Below are 26,693 nucleotides of genomic sequence, written 5' to 3'. Positions count from 1 at the left end.
ACTGCAAGGCAGTAGTTTCCGCAGTTATTGGCGGTGGGCCTAGCCTTTTACTAAAAAAGTAAGACTGCAAGGCAGCAGTTTCCGCAGTTATTGGCGGTGGGCCTAGCCTTTTACGAAAACGTAAGACTGCAAGGCAGTAGTTTCCGCAGTTATTGGCGGTGGGCCTAGCCTTTTACGAAAACGTAAGACTGCAAGGCAGCAGTTTCCGCAGTTATTGGCGGTGGGCCTAGCCTTTTACGAAAACGTAAGACTGCAAGGCAGCCGTTTCCGCAGTTATTGGCGGTGGGCCTAGCCTTTTACTAAAAAAGTAAGACTGCAAGGCAGCAGCTGTCCTTTTAGTCGCCTTTTACGACACGCTGGACCTACGGTGGTGGTATTCTTACACCATTACCACAGGATGATTTATATCTGTCTCTTGTGGTATTGGGTAAAAAGTAGGGACAAACCAGGGAACTCCCAACACTGGTAGTGCCCTGTTAAGCGTTGTGAAGCCTGACACAGAACGACGATGCTGCCAGTTAAAAAAAACTACGTAATGAGTATATGAACATACCCACATTATATATATATATATATATATATATATATATATATATATATATTATATATATATATATATATATATATATATATATATATATATATACACATATCAAGTATGCATGTTAATGCGTAAATGCACACATACTTATGTGTTTATTCATATATATTAGTATATAGATTAATATATTATATAATTATATTATCAATATATATATTTATGTATATATTAATATGTATTATATATTATATATATGTGTGTGTGTGTGTGTGTGTGTGTGGTGTGTGTGGGTGTGTGTGTGTTAAAAATCACAGTAGATGCACGTGACTTCATTAAAATAAGCGAATACCACAGGAAAAATGATAGTCAGAAATCCAAACGCTTTCGTCTTTACTAAGACATTGTCAAGGAACGTCCCTTGACAATGTGTTAGTAAAGACGAAAGCGCTTCGACTTTCCTGCTATCATTTTCCGTTCCTGTGGTATCGCTTATTATATATATGCTTTTAAAAATATTATCTATATATTATATTACTATTATAACTATTATTATATATATTATATATACTCTATATTATATAATATTCTTGCAGTTCCAGATGGCACTCAAGAGCTTAAGAGCTAATAAAGATATCCATATAACTAGGGCTGATAAGTCAAACTATATAGTTATTTTGAGTAAGAATTCTTATATTGAAAAGGCTAATCAACTTTTATCCGATGAAGACACTTATGAAAAACTAATAAGAGACCCCACCGATAAAGTTAATAAGATTATAATAGTACTGTGAAATCTTTGTTAAAGTCGCACCATGAACTAGCCAAGAAATTCTCTGCCGTTAATGCCACTCTTCCTTATATGTATGGCACAGTAAAGATTCATAAAGAAGGCAAACCAATCAGACCCATTATCAGTTCGATAGGCTCAGCTTCTTATCATTTGTCAATATGGTTAGGATCTCTGTTAAATCCGCTGATAGGAAATATATCAGAGGCACATATTAAGAATACGGAAGACCTTATCACAAAGTTGAAAGTCAGAGATGCAAATTGCAGGTTAATTAGTTTTGATGTCAATTCATTGTTTACGAAAGTGCCCATTGATGATCTGCTACAATTTCTACAAGAAAAAATGAATTATATAATATTCCTGTTTCCCACCATGTTTTTATTAAGTTGATAAAGTTGTGCATAGTTGATAATACTGTTTACGTTTAATGGTTGTTTTTATAGACAGATTTTTGGTTTGCAATGGGAAGCTGTTTATCTGTAACTCTCTCAAATATCTATATGGAGTTTTACGAAATCAGATACCTACCAAATATCATTACGTTTACTTTGACATGGTACAGATACGTTGATGACATAATATGCCTGTGGCCACGGGATCGTGACCCCTTGGAGTTTTTAGAACTTTTGAATGGCCTGGTTCCATCCATAAAACTTTTCAAATTGGGAAATAGAACAGGATAAAACCCTACCATTTCGTGGACCACAGTCGTTATGAGAACCGACAACGGTTTTAAATTCAAAGTTTACCGTAAACCAACAGCAGTGAATGCTTTCATTCATAATTTTTCCAGCCATCACCCCAAGATAATACGAACAGTCTTCTCAGGGATGTTTTTACGGGCATATAGGATTTGTGATCCTGAATTCTTAGACGAGGAAATTAAGAACATCTATGAAATTGCGAAAGAAAGAATTATGTTACCCAAGGTATTTTATTGATAGTTGCCTCCAAAGTGCCAAAAAATCATTTTATTGTCACGAAAGATCAAGTAAGTTTGAAATTGAAAATATTTTAGTTTTTGCCATACCACTGAATTTTTATCAATTGTACGTAGCCTGAAATGTCTGAATATAAATGTTGTTTTTAGTAATAATTTCTCCTGTCAAAAATGCATTGTTTTTAATAAATCCAGTGATGACAACAGGAGGCGTGTACAAAATTAACTGCTCTATTTGTAATTTGCCTTATATTGGACAATCTGGTAAGGAACTAAGTAATTGAGTTACACAGCATAAATATAATGTACGGGTTGCGAACGGTTCAAGTGCCATTTTTTGTCACGTGAGGGATTTTGAACACCCTATAGACTGGAATTCAGCTAGAGTCGTTTTTAGAAGTTCATCAATGCATGACAGATTGTTAGTTGAAGGTTGCCTCATTAGTTCCTTTAATAAAACATGAATTGAGCGATGGTCTTTTTAAGATGGACGAATTGTTAAAAGTTTTATTCTTGATGATTTAAAAGTTAAACAAGTTGTTAGATATTTTACAAACAGATAGTTTTGTACTGTGATTTTAGTAACTACATACTTCCGTTAAGTATGTCTTTTGTTTTGAACAATGTTTATCTGCATACTTAAGTAGGTTGTTTGACTTGTTTTATTATTTGTGGCCATCATGTTGCTTTCCTTGTATAAGTTGTTCTCTTAAAATTGTTCAGTACCCTGAAGATGACTTTGGAATAAAAGTTGAAAGTCTTGGTACCTCCTTCTTTCATTTTCACGGATGGATCTCTTATATATATATATATATATATATATATATATTAAAATATATAATTATAGCTATATCTATATATATAGATATATATATATATAAAATAATAAAGGTATATGACACGAGGGAAAATGAACAACGGAGTATCCACGAGATCTTTCAACAAATTCAAACGTTCATCTGTTAAGTAAAGGACGTTTTTGAACGTTGAAAGATCTCACGGATATTCCGTGTTTATTTTCCCATTGTGGCATATACCTTTATTTATTGATTTATCACATTCCTAACTTTCGTGATTCAGTATACATATATATATATATATATAGATATATATATATTTATATTATATATATATATAATATATATCATATATATATTATTATATATATATATTTATATATATACAGCATTTATTCAGAAAGGCTTTCCAGTATTTAAATACAACATTGTTTACAGAGGCTACAATTTCATGCATTCTGTTCAAGAGGTTTTACACATTAATGATTAATACCATGCACGCGTCTTTTTTTTTTTTTTTTCTATCACGCTTGGGCCTGGCTGCCCTCTTTTTCTACTCCCCAGCAGACAACAATTCAATTCACCTACAAGCAAGTAACAATTATGCCAAGGGGGATGGAGCTGGTTGAAGGACCAACTCAGCCGTCCGATTACCGGTCATGTGGACAAGGACTTAAATACCTACTTAAAGGCCTTAGATAAGATAATCGACTTTAGGCCATAGGCAGAGCCCTTCGACCTATGAGGTCATTTAGCGCCGAGAGAGAAATTGACAGTCAGCAAGAAGGTTTGAAAGGTGTAACAAGAGAAAAACCTCGCAGTTGCACTAGGAAACAATTTCTAGAGAGGATAGAAAGTCAAACGGATTATGAACGGAGGTACAGTAAAAGAAATGAGAAAGGTTGCAGCTAAGGGCCGAATGTATGCTACAAAGAACCTTAGATAATGCCTACAGTGCACCACGTGAGGTGAACTGACAGCACTAATCCTCTACAGGGACCTAGATGATATGAGGTTACACGGGTCCCTACCAGGAGGTTTTCATTCTCTAAAGGCCTGTCCACACGAGCGGGCCTGATCGGCGTGCTCTGGGGTTAACTGGCAAATTCTGGCTGGCTTACCCGTGAATGTTGTCCACACGGGTGAGGAGATGGAGAGGTGGGCGTGCCCGACGATGCCAGTAGTGTGTTCAGTGCGGTACGATAAACATGGTGCCTTCCGCTCGCGCAAAGAGATATTGGTGCAAGAATGATCAGTTAAAAGAAATGTATAAAAGAATGTAGTACGTCTGCCAGGGTCGAAGCTCAAGCCATCGGGCACCACCATGGTGATTTTGCTACAAGACCCATCGGGCAATTTGAGGGTTGCCCGTCAAGAGTGTCAGTTAGAGGGGAGGTCACTCATTCAGAGCTTTTCTTTGCTTGTTGAATTGGAATTGGAATATGGAATTCAGGCCAAAGACCAAGCGTTGGCACCTATGAGGTCATTCAGCTGTGAAACGGAAATTAACAATGTCAGTCAGTGAGAAAGTTTGAAAGGTGTAACAGGAGGAAAACCTCGCAGTTGCACTACGCAACAATTGCTAGGAGAGGCTGGAAAGTAAGATGAAGGAAAGATACTTTTTGTTTGTTTGTATGGTGTTTTTACGTTGCATGGAACCAGTGGTTATTCAGCAACGGGGAAAGAGACTTTGAATGGCGGTACAGTGAAAGGAATGAAAGGGGTTGCAGCTGGAGGGTAGTACCGTCAGTGCACCTCGCGTAGGCATTACTTAAGGTTAATTGCAGCGTCCCTTCGGCTCTTCGCTACTCCTTTAATTTCTTTTTCTCTGCCGCTCTTCATACTCTTTCTGCCCTCTGACTTTCTACTCTCTTTAACAAGTAATTCACTGTGCAGCTGGAAGGTTTATCTCTGGTTGCATTTTTCAAACCTTCATGTTGCCAGTTTCCCATTCAGCGCTGAATGACCTCATAGGTCCCAATGCTTGGCCCCTGGTCTAAATTCTACATTCCAATTCCTCAACTCAACACTTTTCTTTCCCTTCCGACTTCTCCCCCAAAAGAACGATCAGTTTTAGCTTAGCAAATCTATTGAGCACGACCCACGTGGTACAGTAAAGAAACCCTTGGTGGAGTATACCTTTTTCACTTTCTTGTTCTTGCCCGGAACCAGTTTTTCAGATTTGTTTTACTAATTAACTAAAGGGATTTAGAATACAGCAACATTTTACCCTAACCATTCCGTCCTATAGTAACCATTGTATTAAAAACCGTAATGAGAATTGCCTAGTGAAATTATGTAGTATCAAAAGGATTTTTTATAACCTTTATTTCACTTCATTCACAAGTTTATGGAATCGTTCAGCAGTTTACAGTTTTCATTTCCGTAATAAGCAGCAACTATAATAATTAGAAAGACTCGTTAACACATACCATTGCATACGCTTCATTAGTTTACAGCTTTTATTTCCATAATGAGCAGAAACTATAGCAATTAGAAACCACTATTAACAAATACCATTCATATGATTCATCCACACGAGGCATTCCATATTTAACGGCAGCGGTGTTAAAATCCTCCAAAAGCCTTTGATTACCAAGTTAGACTATTTTGCTAATTTTTCTCTTATTCGGTGTCAAATTCACGAAATCAAACAATGGTATCAGTTATAGTTATACTATGAGTAGATGTCTGAAAATAGTAACGGGAAAACCTTGCAGTTGCACTATGAAACTATTGATAGGAGAGGGTTGAAAGAAATAAGAGAATACGAACGTAGGTACAGTAAAAGGCACGAAAGGAGTTGTGGCTAAGGGACTAAAGGACGCTGCAAATAACCTTAAGCAACACCTACAGTACACCGCATGAGGTGCACTGGCGGCACTACCTCCCTACTGGAGTTTCATGAATCGCAGAGAAAATAAATGGTCATTACTCTATACTCGTGACGTAGGTATAAGTTTAATGAAACGTGAAATTTAGGCAAAAAGCAAAGCGCTGGGACTTGAGGTTATTCAGAATCGAAGTGACCTATAAAACTGAAATCGTTAAAACAAATTATTATAAGTTTATGGCAAAAGGAACTTTGCATCTCAAAGCTTTGCCCACCAAAAGACATCCACCCTCTTCACCCCGTTAACGTCGAGCAATACTTTAACAAGAACTTAACTTCAATATTTTTTTTTCATAATCTATAAATTAAAATTATCACTTTCATTAAATCATAAATCATATCTTAACTTTAGTAATTCAGATAATCATTATTATTTGATATTTAATGTAAATTTTTTTTCACCTACGTTAAATCCTTATTTAGCTACATGGCTCAGATGTCACTATCAAATTTTCATGCCATTGAATGTTAATAATTTATTGTACGCCCCATGAAACCATTTGATATATAGTTTTACCTTCTAATCTTGCATTGTTCTAAAGTAGTAAAATTACGTAATTTACTTATTTCTTTTGCTCCCAGTACATTTAGTTTGGAGTCAGATTTCAGCTCGTTGTCCCACAAATTACTTAATGGCATTCGAGTCGTCACAGCCAATACTCAAACCACATTTCTCCCAAGTTTTGGACAAACGTTATTTTCAGCAATTCTATGAGGGTGGCTTACAATTTCGTTCCGTTTAAAATCTAAAATAAGTTTTCACGTGTATTCATTAATTATATGGATAGGTCAGATTCCACATACTTTGTTTTCCTTCATAAAAATACAAAGGAAGTAGTCAATAACAGCACTATATACCCATTATTTTATTAATAAAAGATACAGTTATACTATACAGGCGAATAAATTTACGAATGCAGAATATCCGAGAAACTTACAAACCTATCAAGATTTTAATGAAATAGCGCAGCATGGAGAATCATTGATATTAAATGAAAAGAGACTTACATCCATCTTGTCGACATCTTTGATCCCTAGAAATATCAGCCTAATACGGAAGGATCGCGAATCCGCCCCCGTCTGCACTTTTTCTTGAATTCTGGTTCCTCCAGGGAGTTGTGACCTGTAACAGAAAAATAACTGCAGCAGAAAATGTTCTTGCGGCAATTACTCGGCAACTCCTTATAAAAAGGCTAACTCATATTTCTTGAAATAGGTACGACACCTTTTACTTTAGGGATTATTAGCTTATAAAAACCGTGGGTTACGTTTTTCCAATTAATGCCGAAAATAGTTTATTACCCACAGCAAACGTTTAACCATTGTAGTAAGTTAAGGGTGCATAACAAACATTTAGACTTTACAATTCTACTTTGCTTCTGACGCCATTTAAAAGTAAAAAAAAGTTTCACAATAAGTAGAAACCACTAACAATTTTCATAATACTTAGATGTACACTTTTCTGGAAATTGCTAAATCAAAATTAAGATAACCCACACACTATGATCGAAGTCGTTATTCTCAAGAAAATATACCTTAGATCTTTCAAGAAGTCGGGGAAAAGTTAAAGAAACCACTGAGCTTGAAAAAGCAACGAAGTTGAGTAATGTGAGCTCTAGTTAGAGAGGAAATTGTTACATCATAGATCAGTTTTGCTACTAATCATCAAAAAGGCTAACAGCTCCTACATTAATATACTATATTTAAAAATGTATATTGGTTCTTTCATTAACTGCCTGATGACCTTTTAACTTTTCAGGTGCAATATAACAAATAAGCAAACACCCGATTGCCATGGATAGCTTGGCGAACACTGACGTTCTTTACAGCATCGCGTTCACTAAATTAATGGGTACCAACAACTGTATCCAACTCGTATCCTCGTAAAACGCATCTATGTTAATGCGTTATTTCACATTCAAAAACCTTGTTGATGGGTACCATTGGAAAATCGTGCCTTAGGAACTTTGTCCGATGTGACGTCAGAAGCGGAGAAACAGCGAGAAAAGTCAGAACTTTGCCGCGGTTTCTCCGCTTCTGACGTCACATCGAACAAAGTTAGTCGAGCAAAGCTCGGCCGTGTGGACGGGGCCTCATGGATAGCATCCAAAACTCAATGCCTGCGTTCACGAACACTTCCACAATGCACTTTTCAAGAAAGCAACACAGTTCCCCCTTATGTGATGACCAGTCCTAGGAAGTACTGCCCTTATTCAAGGAAAGTATTTGTCTCGGTGGCTTGTGGTCATGAGCAGCATCATAATCATGGTGCCTATAGTACCATTTAATAACAGTGTTTACGAATAGCCTAACGCGTTTCATGGAAAATAAATTCATCGCCCAACTATTGCTAGTATTCGTGGGTAACATTACAAAACTATTGTTAGTTCATGAGAAATATTACAAACTCAATGCCGGTATTCAAGAGTAACTTCCAAACTCATTGCTTGTGCATGAGTATCAAACAGCGCCTACGTTTATGAGTAGCAAACTCATTGCTTGTGTACACAATAAAACTCATTGCCTACGTTCATAGTGTTACAAACCCATTGCCTACGTTTATAGTGTTACAAACCCATTGCCTACGTTCATAGTGTTACAAACCCATTGCCTACTTCATAGTGTTACAAACCCATTGCCTACGTTCATAGTGTTACAAACCCATTGCCTACGTTCATAGTGTTACAAACCCATTGTCTACGTTCATAGTGTAACAAACCCATTGTTTTGTATTCACAAAATAAATAACCATTGGCTGTGTATCTAGAGTAACATACAAGCTCAATGTTTGCGCATAGCATATAAAATACACGGCTTATGCTACGAGTAACATTAAGTATCAAAGCTAACCAACATACCTGACAAACTTAATTTTACAACACCCTACTAAAATTAAAGATATTCCAATTATTCTATACAAACAACTCCATCTACCAGCAGAAATCCAAACATAACATTACACTGGACATAATCACTGGGGGAAATCTACCATGGTTTTGGTTATTTTCAATAAATTAGCTACTCAGTAAACAAGCCCTATTGTCGTAAATGACCCATACTTTCAGGGAGCCTCCTATGACCCCTATAACCAGAAATTTTCGGTTGCGAGAAAGTAAATACCAAGTTCGAATCCTCTGAAAATATAAATTCTAACGCAAACTTATGCCTAAAAATTTTTATTTGGACAAAACCTTTATGAATATGGGCTAAACCTTATCTGGCTTACTCTAAACACAAACTTGAATAATTTTCAGTTAGAAAATATCCTTAGTAAAATATATTAAAGCGCCAGACCTGACAATAATTTAATTTGTTTTAATGCCGAATATTGCCGATTGATGGCATAAAATTCGTAATTTTCTCAAACCTTAGGGAGCTTCTGTGATCTAACCTAGTGGGAGGTAGCCAAGCACATTTAAAAACCTAATACCTACCAGGAGAAGAAGAAAACGGGCGGTTCAAGGAACACACGTTTACAATTGCTCCTGTATTTCTCATTTTTGAGTTTATCCCAGGGATTTACACTATTTTTTACTGATCCAGCAGTGCATAACAGTAATGTGACCTTAGTGCAGTGCTTTGCAGTGCCTTACGTGCTAAAACAGTGAATCTATTTAGGTAAATTGATACACTGCTAATAGAAGAAGAGTCTTGGCCGGTAAACGAATATGCCCTGAGGCGATTTGCCTCGGGGGGGGTTTAGTGGCTCGCGGCGTCCCTCCCTCTCCCCCGTCCACCCGCCCTCCCACTCTCCTCCCTTCCCCGGCTAAACAGTACTGCCAGTTATCCTGCAAATAAAGCGGGTTCATTAAAATGGGTTTTAATACAAATGCTCTCAGGAGAAAGGACTCCATAGGCCTGCATTTTACAGCACCTTATGCAACCATGGAAATGGTTGGTAATGTTTTATTCAGGGATATGAAATTAAAGATTAGTGACATAAAAGGTGTTCAGAATATAAATCGAAATAAGATTGTAGTAAAACTGATCTCAGCAGATATATTTACATTAGTTGTGAAGAATTTTGAGGATAAGGTTATCAAGATAAATGATACAGACTCAGCGAAGGCTGTAAATTTAGTTCGCAAGTGTCATTTGTATCAATAAGGAACGCACCTTTCGAGATGGACGATCAAGTGATAATAGATATATTGAATAGGTATGGAAAGGTAGAACACTTAAGGCATAACAAATACGCAGTTGGACCTTTCGAAGGTTTACTCAGCGGCATTCGTACGGCAAAGATGATGGTTAGAGAAAATATCCCTTCATCAATTTATATTGGTGGCTACACTTTAACCTTTCTTTATAGTGGACAGAGAAGAACGTGTTATAAGTGTGGCAAAGATGATCATTTAGTGAAGGACTGCAATATAAATTAACCGAGAGAAATTAAATTTTTAATGAGGGTGACTTTCCTGAAATACAAAGGAATGAAAAGAATACATCCAATGTGAACAATAATGGAGGGGACGAAGAGCATGAAGGCAGAGCAAAGTCGCAGAAAGAAAAAGAGAGAGGGGAACCAGTCGTGGGAAACGTTTATTCAGACTTACTAAGTGACGAAAGCACGAGAACGCCCACTGAGACAAGGACCGAAGATGGACAGATGAACGAAGTGGAAACGCATAAGGAAAGACAAGACGACGAAGCAGCTGAAGGGTTTATGGAAAACCCTGTATCACCTGACGAAGGATTCATTATTTCGACAATAGAAGCAGAAATCCACTCTGATAAGGCAGACATCGAAAAGGAAATGGACTTTCAATTATGTCAAGTACAAAATGAAGAGGAGCCAGTCGAAGAAGTGGAGAGTGAAATTAAGTTACATGAAGCAAAAGAAGGCAGTAACATTGAATATGAAGAACATAAAAAAAGACAGTGTTTTAAATTTTGGAAACATGAGTGACGACGGAATGTGGCAAGCTACCATTAGTGACGAACCAAACAAGGGTATTCGTCCGAGGTTAACCAAGGATAGCGGTGTAGCTACTCTCCGAGCCGAACATGGAGGAAGATAAATCCGTGCTCGATGAACCCAAAAGTAGTTCTGAACATGAGACGAGTCAATTGCCTGTGAATAAACGTTTTAAATTAGATGAATGATGAAGAGATTCCTTCTTATATTTGGAGCCTTCACTTACCGAAATTTAGCGACTATTAATGTCAATGGTCTATGTATGGATCATAAGCAAATTAAATTGATTGATTTTATGTATTTTTATCATTTGGATGTAATATTTGTGTAAGAACATAATGCCAAAGAAATATCGCAACTAGAGTATGTTGAAAAACATTGTGATATACTGAATCCAACTTTCTTGCTGAAGGGAGGCACAGCTATCCTTTTCAATAAAAAGTCAAGAGTGAAGGTTCTGAATCATGAGATGGATGTAAAGGGTCAAATAATCAGTGTAGAATGTTCCTATAAAGGAACAGATTTCCGATTAATAAATGTATATGCCCCTTCTGGGACAAATAAGAAAAAGGAAAGAGAGGAACTGTTCTTAAATGTTTTGTATTACTTGAGAAACAATTTACGAAATGTGATCATAGGGAGAGATTGGAACAGTATAACAAGTAAGAGATTGTTCTAACTATGATAACCATATTAGTTCAGAAGCTCTTCAAAAGTTGACAAATGATTTGCAGCTTAGAGAATAGAGATTTGTGGCTCTTAACATTTGATAGAGTATACGTATATTAGGCATAACTATGGCTTTAGGATTGATCGTATACATGTACGAGATCTGGGAAATAATGTAACTGAGTCGGAAAATATACCATTGAGTTGGTCTGATCATAATTCTGCTAGGGTTAAGATTAAGATGGACAATGATATTAGTATTGGCAAGGGATACTGGAAATTTAATACAAATATTCTAATTCACTCTATAACAATAGAAAACTTTGTTCATTTTTGGGCCATCTGAAAGGGAAAATAGGCGATTTACAATTTCATTCAATTTTAGATTGGTGGAATTATGCAAAAGGTCAACTTACTCTTTTTCGTCAGTCTCAAAAACTATTAATCAGGAGAGATTTGGGTTACTGAATTTGCTGAAAACAGAATTAAGGAGGAATTATGGGATCCATTCTGCCAACTGCAATAGTTTTAAAAAAATAGAGGAACTTCAAGAAAGAATAAATCTGATTGAAGATGAAATATGCGAAGGAGTTAAGAGCTAGAATTGATGAGAGAATGAGTGGTGAAAAAATATCTACATATTTGATAGGTAAAGAAAAGAATGTGAAAACAAATATCGTTAAATTTTGTGAAAAGGAGGGTGTATATGTATCAGATAAAAAGTCTATACAAAGGAATATATTTGAGTTTTACACAAATCTATACAAAGAAGCAGTTGGCTGAATTAAAATATAAATTTCTTGAAACTATGAACGCTGTCATAGATGACAAATTTAACCCTGAAGGCTGAAGTAACAGAGACAGAGGTTTGGAAAGCTATATGTGGAATGGGAAATGCCTTGGGATGGATGGATTAGCTATCGAATTTTACAGAAATATGTGGAGTATTATAAAAAACGAATTTCTGAAAGTACCGAGATATTTACTAAATTTGAAATGTAGAAAGACAAATAAGGGAATTATTAAGCTTGTACCAAAGGATGGAAATAAGTGTGATCTAAATAACTGGAGACCCATAACTATGTTAAATGTAGATTACAAAATTATAGAAAAAGTTGCGGCAAACAGATTAAAATCAATGCTTACAACATTCGTATTAAAGGACCAGTTCTGCGCTGTCCCTGGAAGGTCAATAAATAATTGTAACACATTGTTAAGGGATATAATATACTACTTGAATAATGAGAAACCAGCTGCCCTAATAAACCTAGATTGGTACAAAGCATTCGACAGGATTAATCTAGACTTTCTCTTTGGGACGCTGTCCAAGCTTGGGTTTTCCTTAAATTTTGTAAACTTAATTAAAATGCTTTATAAGGATGCCAAAAGTTACATATCCACAAATGGCCATATATCTTGACACATATCCTATAAGAAAGTCTGTTCGACAGGGTTGCCCATTATTAATGATTTTATTTGTTATAGCTCAAGAACCATTGTATAGAATGCTGAAGCTTAAGTTAATGAAATTTTCTCCAGACTTTCCAAATGGGTTAAAAATTTTTGTTGTTGGCTTTGCTGATGATAGCACTATTATTGTAAATAAATTAAAAGGTATTAAGGAAACTTCACGGGTCATTAGTGAGTAAGAAGAAGAAAGTGGAGCGAGACTCAACAAAAAGAAAACATAAGTGGTGGGAATTGGATCATGGAAAGATAAAAGTTGACTGGCCAGAAACCGGGATAGAAGGGAAAACTGACAGTTTTAAAATCCTAGGTATAATCCATAATAATTATTAAGAACGGTTGAACTGGGAAAACACCAAAGATAATAATTTGAAAATGTTAGGGCCACTTTATAAGCGAAGACTAACTTTATTCCAAAAGAGTGTACTAGTGAATGCAACTACTATCCAAGGCATGGTATATTTCCCAGGTGTATCCAGTTCCAGCTGATGTTGGTAGATGTATAGAAAAGTATTTTCAAATATTTGTGGAATGGGAATTATCAGCCCATCAAAAGGAAAACTATGTACCTCCTAAAGAGTCAAGGAGGATGTGGGATTGTAAATCTAACAAAGCAAATTGCATGCTTTTTAGTAGCTTTTACAAATGTATTATTAACAGAGCAATAGGATGTGAAATCACTGTATATTATTGTAAGCTGAGACTTTCTTACCTTGTTGATTTTAACAAATTTAAGGAATGCACAATTTTTAACACTCCATATTATGAAAATTTAATAGAGATATTTCATTCTGTAATAAAGATAAAAACCTATCCGTTGCTAAAATCAAAACCTTTATTGTTACACGAGTGGTGAATCAATTCTACTAAATATTGAAGAAAACTATCCGTTGTTTAACTCGAATGTTGTATGGGAAAATTTTAATAAGTGGATTGATCCAATAAACAGGGAAATATTGTTCAAGTATATCCATGAAGTCTTAGCTACAAAGGATAGGTTTTTTATGTATAGTAACTGTGGAGAGGCTGAAACAATTATGCATTAAGTTTTCTAAAGGTTTTAAAACTAGATTTTCAAGCATACTCAAAAAAAAGATAAAAATACAGCAATGATTTTAATAAGTGAATATAAAACTGGAATTTGGTATATTTATAAAGTAATGCCCTTAACAGATGAGTTAAGTATGATTTCGTTTATAAGTAGTAGAATGTGCAAAACAAGATTTGTATTGTTAAAAGCACTCTGGGACAAATTTTTAAAAAGTTTTACTTCCCAATATGTCCATTCTTTTTTTGGTAATTAATAATTTAATTTATGTAAATAGATTGTAATGTATATACACTATCATAAATTGTAGGAAACTGTAAATGTATATTTTCTAAATAAAAGAAAAAAAATACCTACCTGAACTTAAGAAAACTAAGCTATAGATTCTAAAGTATATATTTATCACCTGAGAGAAAGTCTGTTCACAACACCCCAATAACCTGCATAGTAGGTCATACGACCTACTATGCAGAACATGGATGCGTGGAGGATACTTGCAGTTGTTCAAAACCAGTATCTACAAAGAAAGTATATTACAAAAAAAGTAAATTTATGACAGTCAATTTATGAAGTGGAAATTTCTGCCAAGAGTAAATTTATGACAAATTAACAAAGTAAATAAAAGTTTGGCAAGTAAATTTGACAAAGGAAGAAGACACCACGAAAAAAAATTACTTTAAGCTAAACTTGGTGGAAAAAAATACCTCGTACTTGCCTGTTGTTAAAGAAAGCAGCTTTATCAAGCGTGAAGCGTTATCGATATAACAGGAACTCAAAATTCTAACTCTTACCACAAACATCCTGGAAGAGAAAGCTTCAGAGCTGTGCGTAACTTACTCTCAATCTCGAACTTGTAAATATGGGGCGTTTACTAAGCGTCCGATTACAGGTAAACGCCCAAAGAAACATTTATAATGACTGTCAAAGATTGGTACGTGACTGAACACAGAGCAAAATTCGAAAACCCAGAACAAAAATACAATATTAGCAATAAGCAATAATATAGTAAAGTTCCCGTGCTACCTTGTAGAAGCCCGAGGTTTATTATAACTGACCTAAGAAGTGACAACAATCGATGGAAAAATCAAGCGCAAATTGTATTTTAGTCGCGTGACGAACGGTTTTTTCGTAAAACTTACCAGCAGGACCAATTACGATACGATAAATTAATGAGGAATTGAATATGCCACTCAAAAAAAAAGAAAAGAAAAAGGATTACGTACTAAACTCCTGAACGATGTTATACATAGTAAGCTCGAAGGTCTGAAGGTTCAAATATTGCGAAGTCCGAACTTGTACGATGTTGTTGTCTTAGTAGTGTCTTTCTTCTTGGAACATGACCGAATGCTTTTTAAGGATATCCTTGAAATCGCTAATTTTGCTGTTATTATTTTTATTTCCTACTCCCTCCTTTCACTTGATGAACAGATTTTCTTGAAAGTAACTCGTAATTTCTTTTAAGGCATACTAAATAATTTGTAGCACAAGCCTGTCGCAAATTTCTTTTCATCACTTTGATGAAATAACTTTTAATTCGCATGGATATTTTCCCATAACGATGTATTATGAAATAATCTATATATGCGTATTCAAAAGCATACACACACACATGCACACACACACACACACAAACGTGTGCACACGCAAGTCAATTATTTCCTTGATTCACCCAGAAAAATACTATTTTGTTAAGAATATGCAAAAGAATGCAGACGATGATGTAAATATTTGCAATGAAATCAATATGATACACATAAGTCGATACAAGTAGGACATTAGACAGCAAAGTTTATCTATTAGTATGATTTTGTCACTTATACACTTTTACCTTTTAAATATTCACACCATCAAGCACAAGCATCGTTTAATATAAAATTCACTATCGCTAAACTTAAGGGAAACTGATGAATGCATCCCGCTTGGCAGCTGCTCTTATTCTTCTGGATTAAGTTATTCGTAATCTGTAGCGAATTCGATATCAAACGGTATTTGTGATTTAATATTTGTGGCTATGTACGTATATGCACGTGCGCGTTTCTTTAACACATGATTCCATTGCCATGACTATAATATTAGTGCATAGTAAATTATAATTGTATAATAGTATGTGAAAAGTATAATTCAAGTTATTATAACTATGTGCATTACAGCAATTTTGCGATAATTCAACTGATTTTACGTCTTTGCAAATTACATTAGGTAAGGGGGAATCTAATTTGATAAGACTTTAAAGCTACCTCATAACTTTCACACTGTAACGGAGTATTCCCTAAAATGAGAACTCCCGATTTTAGATAGACTGAATTTCCAATTTTCGGGATAAGTTGCCGCGGTGAGATCATTCCTATTCTAATGCTGATATCATATTCAGCGGCCAAAGGTCAGAGCCCTTAGGGAATGGGCAGTGTGGCAAAAGGCAGAAATAAGATTGTAAAAATTCTAATAAATCTGATGTCCCTTCAGGAAGGCCCTCAGTTAATTAAAACCGATGAGTCTGCGAGCAATTAGGAAGAAATTGAGATTCAAATATTTCCGAGAGACTTTTCGACCTCGTCCCTTGGAATAGAAAATTCACGGAGACCTGCCCCCCCCCCCATCACCACATAACGGTTCTGTCTTAGGAGAATGTTTGACACTTCGGAAATATTATTGAAAAATGTAATTCTCATTTTGATAATCGATTCAAAAAAATTTGTCGTGCCTTGCTCCCAGCTGAGGAGGTCCACGGAGTAGAGGGAATTTAATTTCATTTATTAACTCTTTTATTTCGAATAGAATTCGTATAAATTTCTAGCCTCAGCCGTATATTTTTGTTGATTTTCTTAATTTCTGCGATTCATAACTGTTTGCAAGGGTCTCAGGTATACTCTTAATATGTTCTTTTTATTTACCTGTTCTTGCCCTGATGGAAATGTGGGCAATGACGAGTAACAAGAGTGCAGTTCTTCGCTTCAATTCCTTAGCTTCACCTACGGCTGACATTGTGCGAAAATTAGTTGACATAAGACCAACTTAATCTATTAACAGCCACCAACAGCCAAAAGATTTTCTTAACCACTGGGCTGCTCGTTAAAACGCTATCGTTTTTTCATTTTTGCCATATTAAGAAAACTTGATATTATTAATAAATTCTAGAAAAAAGATTGGTTAATAACTTTACAGTCTGGGTTCTCGAAATACTGTTTAAGTGATTTGTCCACAGTTTGTTCCACAAATAATCTAATTTTGCTTGATTTCATAACCGTTAATTTTTCAAAGAAATATACGGACAGAATACAGGATTTCTTTAACATTGTTCGCTACTTCAGCTGCATTGTCCTTCTACGCTAGGAAATAATTCATGTCGCGATATATCTCCAGCTTCCCACTGGGACCCGATGCAGTGCAGACTCGGCGTGGGACAGAGTCGCCTTATTCAAAATCTTGAATAATTCTGCGAGGACACCGCTGAAACACGGTGCAGGATTCTCTTCCTGATATCCTGCACGAAGGATTGTGCAAGATGCATTCCAGCTTTAGGCAGTTTACGAAAATGGCACTTCTCAGTATGTTATAGTTTATTTGATCACATCAACTTTCAATCTTAATCTTGTGCCATAGTTAAAAGATAAAGAAGATCCCTCGTGAAAAGAAATTGATTCATAAATGATTCAGATTTGTCTTATTTGTGCGTTATCAAAGTGTTCCTAAATGGGGATGTTATTCTCAGCTTTCCCATGCTGGTTGGTTGGTTGATTGGTTTAGATTAAGCTGGCCAGTGCATATGACCCTTACCCTAAGGGTAAAACACAATAACTACGACATAAAACGAAGATAAATTTAACACAGCATTTCATTTGCAATTTTATTACGGCTTCTGAATTCTAAAATTTCATCAACAGAAAGATAGAGAGATAGAAATGTACTTAGATAAATAACAACTAAATAAAACAACGTCTAACCGAAAATCGTGAGTCTTTTTAAATTTTCACTCTTACCGAAGTGAACTGACTAAAAAAAAAAATAAATAAATAAAAAACTCGATATTTGCACAAAGGCTAATATCAGGCCACTCGTGTTCCTTCTCATTCGGGAATGAAGTGACCGGGCCGTCTGCATAAAGTTTCATTGACACTGGTCCAAGCTAATGGCACTGCGATCTGTCTTCGGAGCACTTCACGACAAGGAGCAAGTGATTCATGATTTTCCGCCTCGTCAGCTGCCGGGAAAAAGCAGACTGAAGACATGTCGAAATGAGTTGTGATCTCAATGGGACTCGTTGGAGATGAATGAGTCTTACCTTTGTCTTGAAGTTCCCAGGTCTGGAATATAATTCTCTCTCTCTCTCTCTCTCTCTCTCTCTCTCTCTCTCTCTCTCTCTCTCTCTCTCTCGTACAAGTACCAAACAATCATCAATTTAGAAAGGACATAAATAGACTAGAAGGGGTACAAGCAAGAGACGCAAAGTTAATTCCATCCATCAGGCAAATAGGTTACCAAAGACGACTAGAGAGCCTGAACTTGTATGACTTAGAAACACGACGATTTTGAGGACAACAAATAGACATTCAAAATACTGAAAGGCATAACAAAAGTAGACAGTAGCCTCAGTTTAAACGAAAACCAGATAAGATATAATGGATGGAAACTACAACTGAAGAGATACAACACATCTCATTGTGGGAACTTCTTCACATACATGATATACGACACATGGAATAAATTGCCACCAGAAGTTGTGAACAGCAACAGTGTGGAAGAGTTCAAAAGAAAGCTAGAGAAAATCATTAGAACACTGCGAATGAATTATAAAACCTGGTCCTAGAGATAAGTGAGCACATGATACCTCCTCGGATGGACTAATAAGTCTTTGATGACATCCTGATCCTTGTAACTCCTAGTAACTTATAACTCAGACCTAATCGGAATTTCAAATACCTAATTCTATACAGCTGTCTTAGTTCTGGTTTTAGGTCACTCCAAGTAAGCATTCATACATATATATATATATATATATATATATATATATATATATATATATTATATATATTATAATATATATATATGTATATATATATTGATCAATACCATTCCTCGGAAGGAAAGCTTGTGTAAGCCATTCCTAAGCATATCGCTTGGACCACTTCTGTATCCAAGGAAGTTAAATTGCTGATTCTCCACATTCCATGAAACGTCACAACATATCACATTATATTATTTAAAATATCTCATAGCAAATTCCTCCTTTTTATGTTACACACACACACACACACACACACACACACATACACAAATATATATATATATATATATATATATATATATATATATATATATATATATATATATATGCCAAATCCTTAGTCCCGTGTAGGGAAGCAGTTAAAAGCAATATCATTGAAACTTAATTCATCAAGTCAAATAATGGAAGTATTTTAAATTTAAGTCTTGGTTTGTTTAAAATCGATGCCTTCATAATTGAAAATTTTTTTGATAAATATATAAGCAACAAAATTAATGCATTCAGTGTTATACATGATCTTGGATTTTGTATGGCTAAGCTTCCGTATCTCGTATGGTTAAATCTATGGTTCCAGTTTGTGACAGTGTGATCCCCGATTTTCCTGGATTATCTCTTTGATTTTTACCCTTTTGACAATTAACCATCTGTTATTCTTGATCTTTTTGCTTCCCTTGTAACCTTCTTTGCAACTGTATTTCATTTGTGCCCTGACGACGCATGAATAGACAGGAGAAAGCGCTTGGTACTGACCTTCTGCCTGTCACTCTCCTGTGCTATTCGCTTGTATAATGAAGTCACGTGCATCTACTGTGATTTTTAAATATGTATACATATATATATATATATATATATATATATATATATATATATATATATATGTATACATATTTAAATATATATATATATATATATACATATATATATATATATATATATATATATATATATATATCTATATATAAATATGCATACATATTTAAAAATCACAGTAGATGCACGTGACTTCATTATATAAGCGAATAGCACAGGAGAGTGACAGGCAGAAGGTCAGTACCAGGCGCTTTCTCCTGTCTATTCATGCGTCGTCAGGGCACAAATATATATGTATATAGATATATAAAAATATATATTGAATGTATGAGCAGGTCTGTAAAAGGATGTGCCTCTGTATGCAGCTCAGTCAGATATTGTATTTATCCCTGGAAAAATATAAGTAATTTTGAGAATCTATAAAAACAAAAAACAAAATATTTCCACTATTGAACTAAGCTAAGGCAATTACCTGGGTCGCTGTGGATTTCATGTGACCTTTAATGGTAATTAGCAGAAAGCAGTTATCAGCTTAATGACAGTATATTAGAGGAAAATGTATTCTATTGTTTAATTGTTTGAAATTAAAACTGAGGCACAACACCCTTGATTGTTGAAGAATCAGTATTTGGTAATTCAACGTAAATTGCACGTTCATGAAAAGAAAAATCTCCAAACATTATCTATATAGAAATTATTATAATTCGAAGCGGAACTCATGAGCATTATAATTCTGAAATATCCTACGAAAAAGAATTTAGAGCAAGAAAGCAAATGCATTTTTGCCTTTTTCTCTCCAAACATCCTTCTGCTTATTAATGCTTAAGATGCAAATGACAGCAAATGTCTCATATCCATGGGAATCATTCTCTAACATTTTGATAAAAATGTCGTGAATCTACCTTTATAGCCCAGATCTTAAGATACTTGCAAAAGTAAAGTTATTAGAAAACAGATTCAAAGCAGTTTTCTGAATTATTCTTGTATAGTTTGATTTGTCCTTTTTGCTATTTCTTAACCAGATTATTACAGTGCTATACTATACTCTTAGATTTAAATCAACTGCATTATTGTGGTGTCTCTGAGTGATGGATTGTTATGAAAATATGCAAGTGCGAAAACTTGATTTTTGCTTCTTTGAAATTTCTTCTGGAATGTTGAATGACTAGGCCACGGGTATCCTTCCTATTTTATTATTGTCACTTATTGATGCTGTCAGCATGAAAATAAAGATATACATAATTTGTTTATATATATTGTAAATGGTCTTTTTCGAAAACTAATAGGTGACTGCAATGATATAAACCTGTACCTAGATCACCAGAGAAAGAATTTTAACGGAAACATTCTCACCCACTAAAAATGTGAGCAAAAAATAACCTAGCCCCACCTGGCTGGGGTTAACCGGGATTTACATGAGTTTTCTCTTATCCGAATTGCACACCGCTGACCTTTTTTCCCCGAGATATTTTAGTAAAAGCCGTTGGAAAAACATTTCTCTTTTTTGCCTGATATCCTTTAAAAGGCGGAAGTTCAAGCCGAATGTTAACTGCTGAGGCGAAGGTAAAAATTTCAAGTGAACTTCAGTTTAGTTTAAGTATTTTGAAGTATAACTAAAGTCATTTATCACGCTTGTATATTAACATGAAAATGTACCCCATAGGGTGTCAGACTATATATATATATATATATATATATATATATATATATATATATATATAATATATATATAATATATATATGTGTGTGTGTGTGTGTGTGTGTGTGTGTGTGTGTGTGTGTGTGTGTGAGAGAGAGAGAGAGAGAGAGAGAGAGAGAGAGAGAGAGCGAGAGAGAGAGAGAGAGAGGAAGAGACTATCTACAACCTAGTAGCATTAGTATTCAGGCCCTTGTAGTCTGAGAATAGATTAGAAAACGGAGTTAAAAAACGAAAGAAAAAATCCTTTCACATTCAGGATTCCTCCAACAAAAAGGCATTTCAATTCGCCCGAAAATAAAGCGACAGCGGTGTTAGCCAGCTCTCCCTAAATGTCCTCATATACTCTAAGGGAAAAGATGAGAGAATGGTCCCAGAAAAAAAAAAATGAAGTTGGGTAAGGAAGAGGAACCACAAGGGCGAAGTGGTAGAGGTTCTTGAGGAGGAAGTTATAAGAATCTGAACATATGCAAGTGCTTCAAGTGGGTGAGAAAAGACATCCAATAATATGGAATTTCATAAAAGAGAGAGAGAGAGACAGTGAGAGAGGAAGAAGAAGAAGTAGAAGAAGAAAGAGAAGGAGAAATAACTTCATCAGATATAAAGTATTTGAATTTTATCTTAGAAGCTTGCAAAAAGAGAGCAACAAACACGTTTGGCAGCATAGGGAGATAGACAATGATGCTGAGAGCCAGATATACATAGAGACAGAGTGACTATAACTCCAAGAGGGGATCATAACTGACAGCCAGTTATCTCAGACGCTTACAGACATATGTCGACAAGCTCATTAGACAGTGCGCAAAGAGAGAGAGAGAGAGAGAGAGAGAGAGCCTCAAGAACAAGTTAGAAGTGCGCCGAAGCAATAGAAGTTTCTGTACAACCTATAATTCTGTATGAAACTCCCTCAGCCGTAGTCCAAGAAACTCTTAGCCACGGCCCGGTGGTGGCCATTATTCTTGCAGCCCTCTAGCCTCGGTAGTTTTAGGATCTGAGGGCGGACAGAAAAAGTGCGGAAGGACAAACAAGTAGCCATCTCGATAGTTTTCTTTTACAGGAAACTACAAAGCACAAGTAGTAACTCATCCATCGACGCAGATTGAAGTCTTGTGGGATAAGAAACAGAGGAGGATTTTCAGCTGCATAAAGTCGCAGAACAACGGATGGATAAAGTTAACAGAAATAAAACTCATCTGCTGCACATTTCACAAGCGGTTGCGTTCCATAAAATTTCATTTCGATCGAATTCAAAATATTTTCTGAAAAAAATTCTTAAGATTGCTTTTTCGCTTATCTTTAGTCTTCGTTCAAGTTAACTGTGTCGCCTGTTTTCTACGGATGTTTTTGGTCTGTTTATCTACCTTTTTTTGTTTTCCATCTATCTAGATTTTTTCTCGCTGGAGGATATAGCAATTATTGGTGACAAATGGCTTGATTCTGCAATGGAAGTTATTTCTGGTTAAACTTAAAAAAAAAGTATTTAGTTCATCGTTCTGTTTGTACAAATAGTTTCGATTTTATTGACTTTTATCTTTAGCCGTCTTTTACAAACTTCCTTTTTCCTCTTATTCACTATATTGTCAATATTACTTATTCGTTTTAGCTCATTTCTTCTCTCAACTACCCACCATATTTTTTTCTTTTTATTTTCTCCCACGCTTCCTTCTCTATCTCTTGTTTCATTTTCTTCTTCTTCCTCCTCTTACTATTCTTCCTCTTCTCTACCTCTTCCTTTTTCTTAGTCCTCGGCCTCCCGTTTCCCTTCTTTTACCTTTATTCTCCTTCTTTAATTTCTTTGACGTCTCTTCTGCCATTCCCAATCCTGCTTTTACTCTTTAGCCTGTTTTCCTTTTCTCTGTCTTCTTCCTTCTCATATTTATGTTCTTCCATTTTCCCTATCCCCCTGCTTCTTTTTCACTCCTCTTCCTACTCCTCCTCCCTCCCTCGTCTTCTCCTCTCATTCTTCTTTTTCCTCTCCCTTATTTTTTATCTTCTTTTATCCTCCTCTTCCTCCTCCGCCTTCCTTCCAATTCCTCTTCCTCCTCTCACTTTTCTCTCAGTCCTCTTACTCTCCTTCCTTTTATTTTCCTTAATTTCGTCTGCCTGTTCTTCCTCTTCTCTCAATCTCCCTCCTCCTTTTATTCTCCTATTTTTATTCCTTCTTCTCATCTTTCTTTTTCGCCCCCTCCTCCTCCTCCTCCTCTTCCTCCTCCTCCTCTTCTCTTATTCTCCATCCACCATTTATTTTTCTGTTTTTCTACCTCCTTCTCCTCCTTTTTCATCCCCTCCTCCTCCTCCTCTTCCTCCTCCTCCTCTCCTTATTTCTATCTCTCTCCTCCTTTTATTCTTTTATTTTTCTTCTATCTTCTCCTTCTTCTTTTTCACCCCTTCCCCCCACTCCTCTTCCTCTTCTCCTACTCCTTTTCCTCGCCTCCTACTCCTCTTCCTCACCTCCCACTCCTCTTCCTCTTCTTCCACTGCCTTCCTCTCCTCCCACTCCTCTTCCTCTTATCCCACTCCTCTTCCTCCTCTCCCACTCCTCTTCATCCTCTCCCACTACTTTTCCTCTTCTCGCACTCCTCTTCCTCTTCTTCCACTCCTCTTCCTCTCCTCCTACTCCTCTTCCTCTTATCCCACTCCTCTTCATCCTCTCCCACTCCTTTTCCTCTTCTCCCACTTCTCTTCCTTCTCCCTCACTCTCCTCTCTCCCTCTCCTCTTCACCCCTCTCTCTCCTCATCCTCTCCTTCCCATCTTCCCACTCCTCTTTCCTCTTCCAGCATGACCAGACATTTGCTCAACAGATAGCCGCGCACATCTGACATCCTGTGCTTATGTTTACACTATTCTGTTGCCTCTTAATGAATTTAATTAAGGTTTCTCCTGCTGCTGTTAGGGGAAGAATGCTTCCTCGCCAAGTCTGGCGTTTAAGGGGCTGTGCTTAGACCACTTCCCATCTTCCTTTTCTATTTGAATATTCATATTTTTATTTTGTGTCTTAACTCTCAGATGTATTGTGAGCAGAAGGTTTGATGTTTCGTTTTTAAAGTTGAATAACAATTACTTTGTTTATGTTAACTGTCAAATGTATAGTGGGTAGTAGGTGTAAGATCGATTTAAAACAGTTTTTGCCATTTGTTTATATTTTAAATTTACAAATATTTTATTATTTGTTTCATATGACAGGTGTAAGATGGACAGGTGAATAATGTTTTAATATCAGAGATAGTTTATTGCAAAATGTGAAAGATTTGTGGTAGAGCTCCAATCTCACTCTCTGTCCGTCTGTCTGTCTGTCTGTCTGTCTCTCTCTCTCTTTCTGTCTGTCTGTCTGTCTGTGTCTGTCTGTCTGTCTGTCTGTCTGTCTGTCTGTCTCTCAAACAGGATTATTGTCTTTAGGCAACTTTAATTGTCTTTCAATATATCTACTCCTCACATAATCTAATTACTTCCATCTGCTTAGCCAAAGATTCGCTTTCCTTGTCAAAGTTATTTCTTTTCTATTTCGTTTCCTCTTCCCATATTCCTTTATGAATATCACTTTTATGACTACTCTTCTTATTTACCGATTACTTCAATTTTTTTTCTTTTTTAATTGTTTTGTCGTTTCATTTTCTATGAAATCTGCAGCTTCCATTTCTATCCTACTGTCATTTCTAAGTTGTCTTATTAAATATTTCTTCCTCAATAAATTATCTTCATCATCATCTCTCTCTCTCTCTCTCTCTCTCTCTCTCTCTCTTCCATTTATTTTCCCTTGCCTTTTCCCATTCTGACCCTCCATTTCCCACCTTCCTACTTCACCTACGTTTCTCACTCCTCTTCTGGTACAACACACCAGTACCCCCCCCCCCCCCCCCCCCCCCCCCCCCCCCCCCCCCCCCCCCCCCTCCCCCCCCCCCCACCCCCCCCCCCCCCCCCCCCCCCCCCCCCCCCCCCCCATCACTTCCCCCGTCCCGCACAGACCCCCAAGACTGGACATTAGAGTAACAGATAGTCCAGCACATCCAGCATCCTGTCCTCGTGTTTACACTATTCTGTTTCTCTTAATGAATTTAATTAAGGTTTCCTCCACCGGGGAAAGTCGCCCAGCCAAGTCTGGCATTTAAGGAGTTTTACGCCGACAACTTTTCGTTATTCTTTTGGAAGTTCGTCCTAATGTTCATTAACTGCGGAATCTGCCAGAGGTCCTGGAGGCTGCGGAGATAATATGATCTCCTCAAGACAGATCGTATAATTAAGAGGGGTGAGCGGAGATGGCGTCGTGTTATTGGTCGTGGAGAAGATAAATGTTATTTTTTAATTTTATTTTATTATTATTATTATTTATTATTATTTTTTTTTTTTGCCTTTTCCTCGCCTCTTTCAAAGTTTTTTTTCGACTTATAAACGTATAATATATATATATATATATATATATATATATATATATATATATATATATATATAATAAAAGGAGCCCATAAAAACACCTAAATATAGAGAGAGAAATACTATATTTCAGAGACTGCTGTCTTCCTCTTCAGGTAGATGAATGAGAAAAATTTACAGAAAAGGTGGTATTTATACCAAGAGATCTATCCACACGTAAGCCAATTTAGGTCACTCCCGCTGATAATCTTCCTTTAATCTTCTTAAGCGTTGGTTGAATAAAAATCTTGTCGGTCACATCTGAATCCCATGCTCCTTTTGAGAGGTTCATTATTATTATTTTTTTTTTGTTTTTTTTTTTTTCGGGGGGGGGGGGGGGGCGTCTATTACAGTCCTCCAGTTCGACTGGGGGGTATTTATAGTGTGGGGTTCAGGATTGCATTCTGCCTCCTTAAGAGTCCATCACTTTTCTTACTATGTGCGCCGTTTCTAGGATTACACTCTTCTGCATGAGTCCTGGAGCTACTTCAGCCTCTAGTTTTTCTAGATTCCTTTCCAGGGATCTTGGGATCGAGCCTAGTGTTCCTATGCTTATGGGTACAATTTCCAGTGGCATTATCCCATATCCTTCTTATTCTTATTTTCAGGTCTTGATACTTATCAATTTTTTTCCTCTCTTTCTCTTCAACTCTGGTGTCCCATGGTATTGCGAAATCAATGAGTGATACTTTCTTCTTGATTTTGTCAATCAAC

Source organism: Macrobrachium nipponense, chromosome 10, assembly GCF_015104395.2.
Source record: "Macrobrachium nipponense isolate FS-2020 chromosome 10, ASM1510439v2, whole genome shotgun sequence".
Lineage (NCBI taxonomy): Eukaryota > Metazoa > Arthropoda > Malacostraca > Decapoda > Palaemonidae > Macrobrachium > Macrobrachium nipponense.
The sequence above is the reverse complement of the archived record's forward strand: the minus strand, read 5'-3'. Positions refer to the sequence as shown.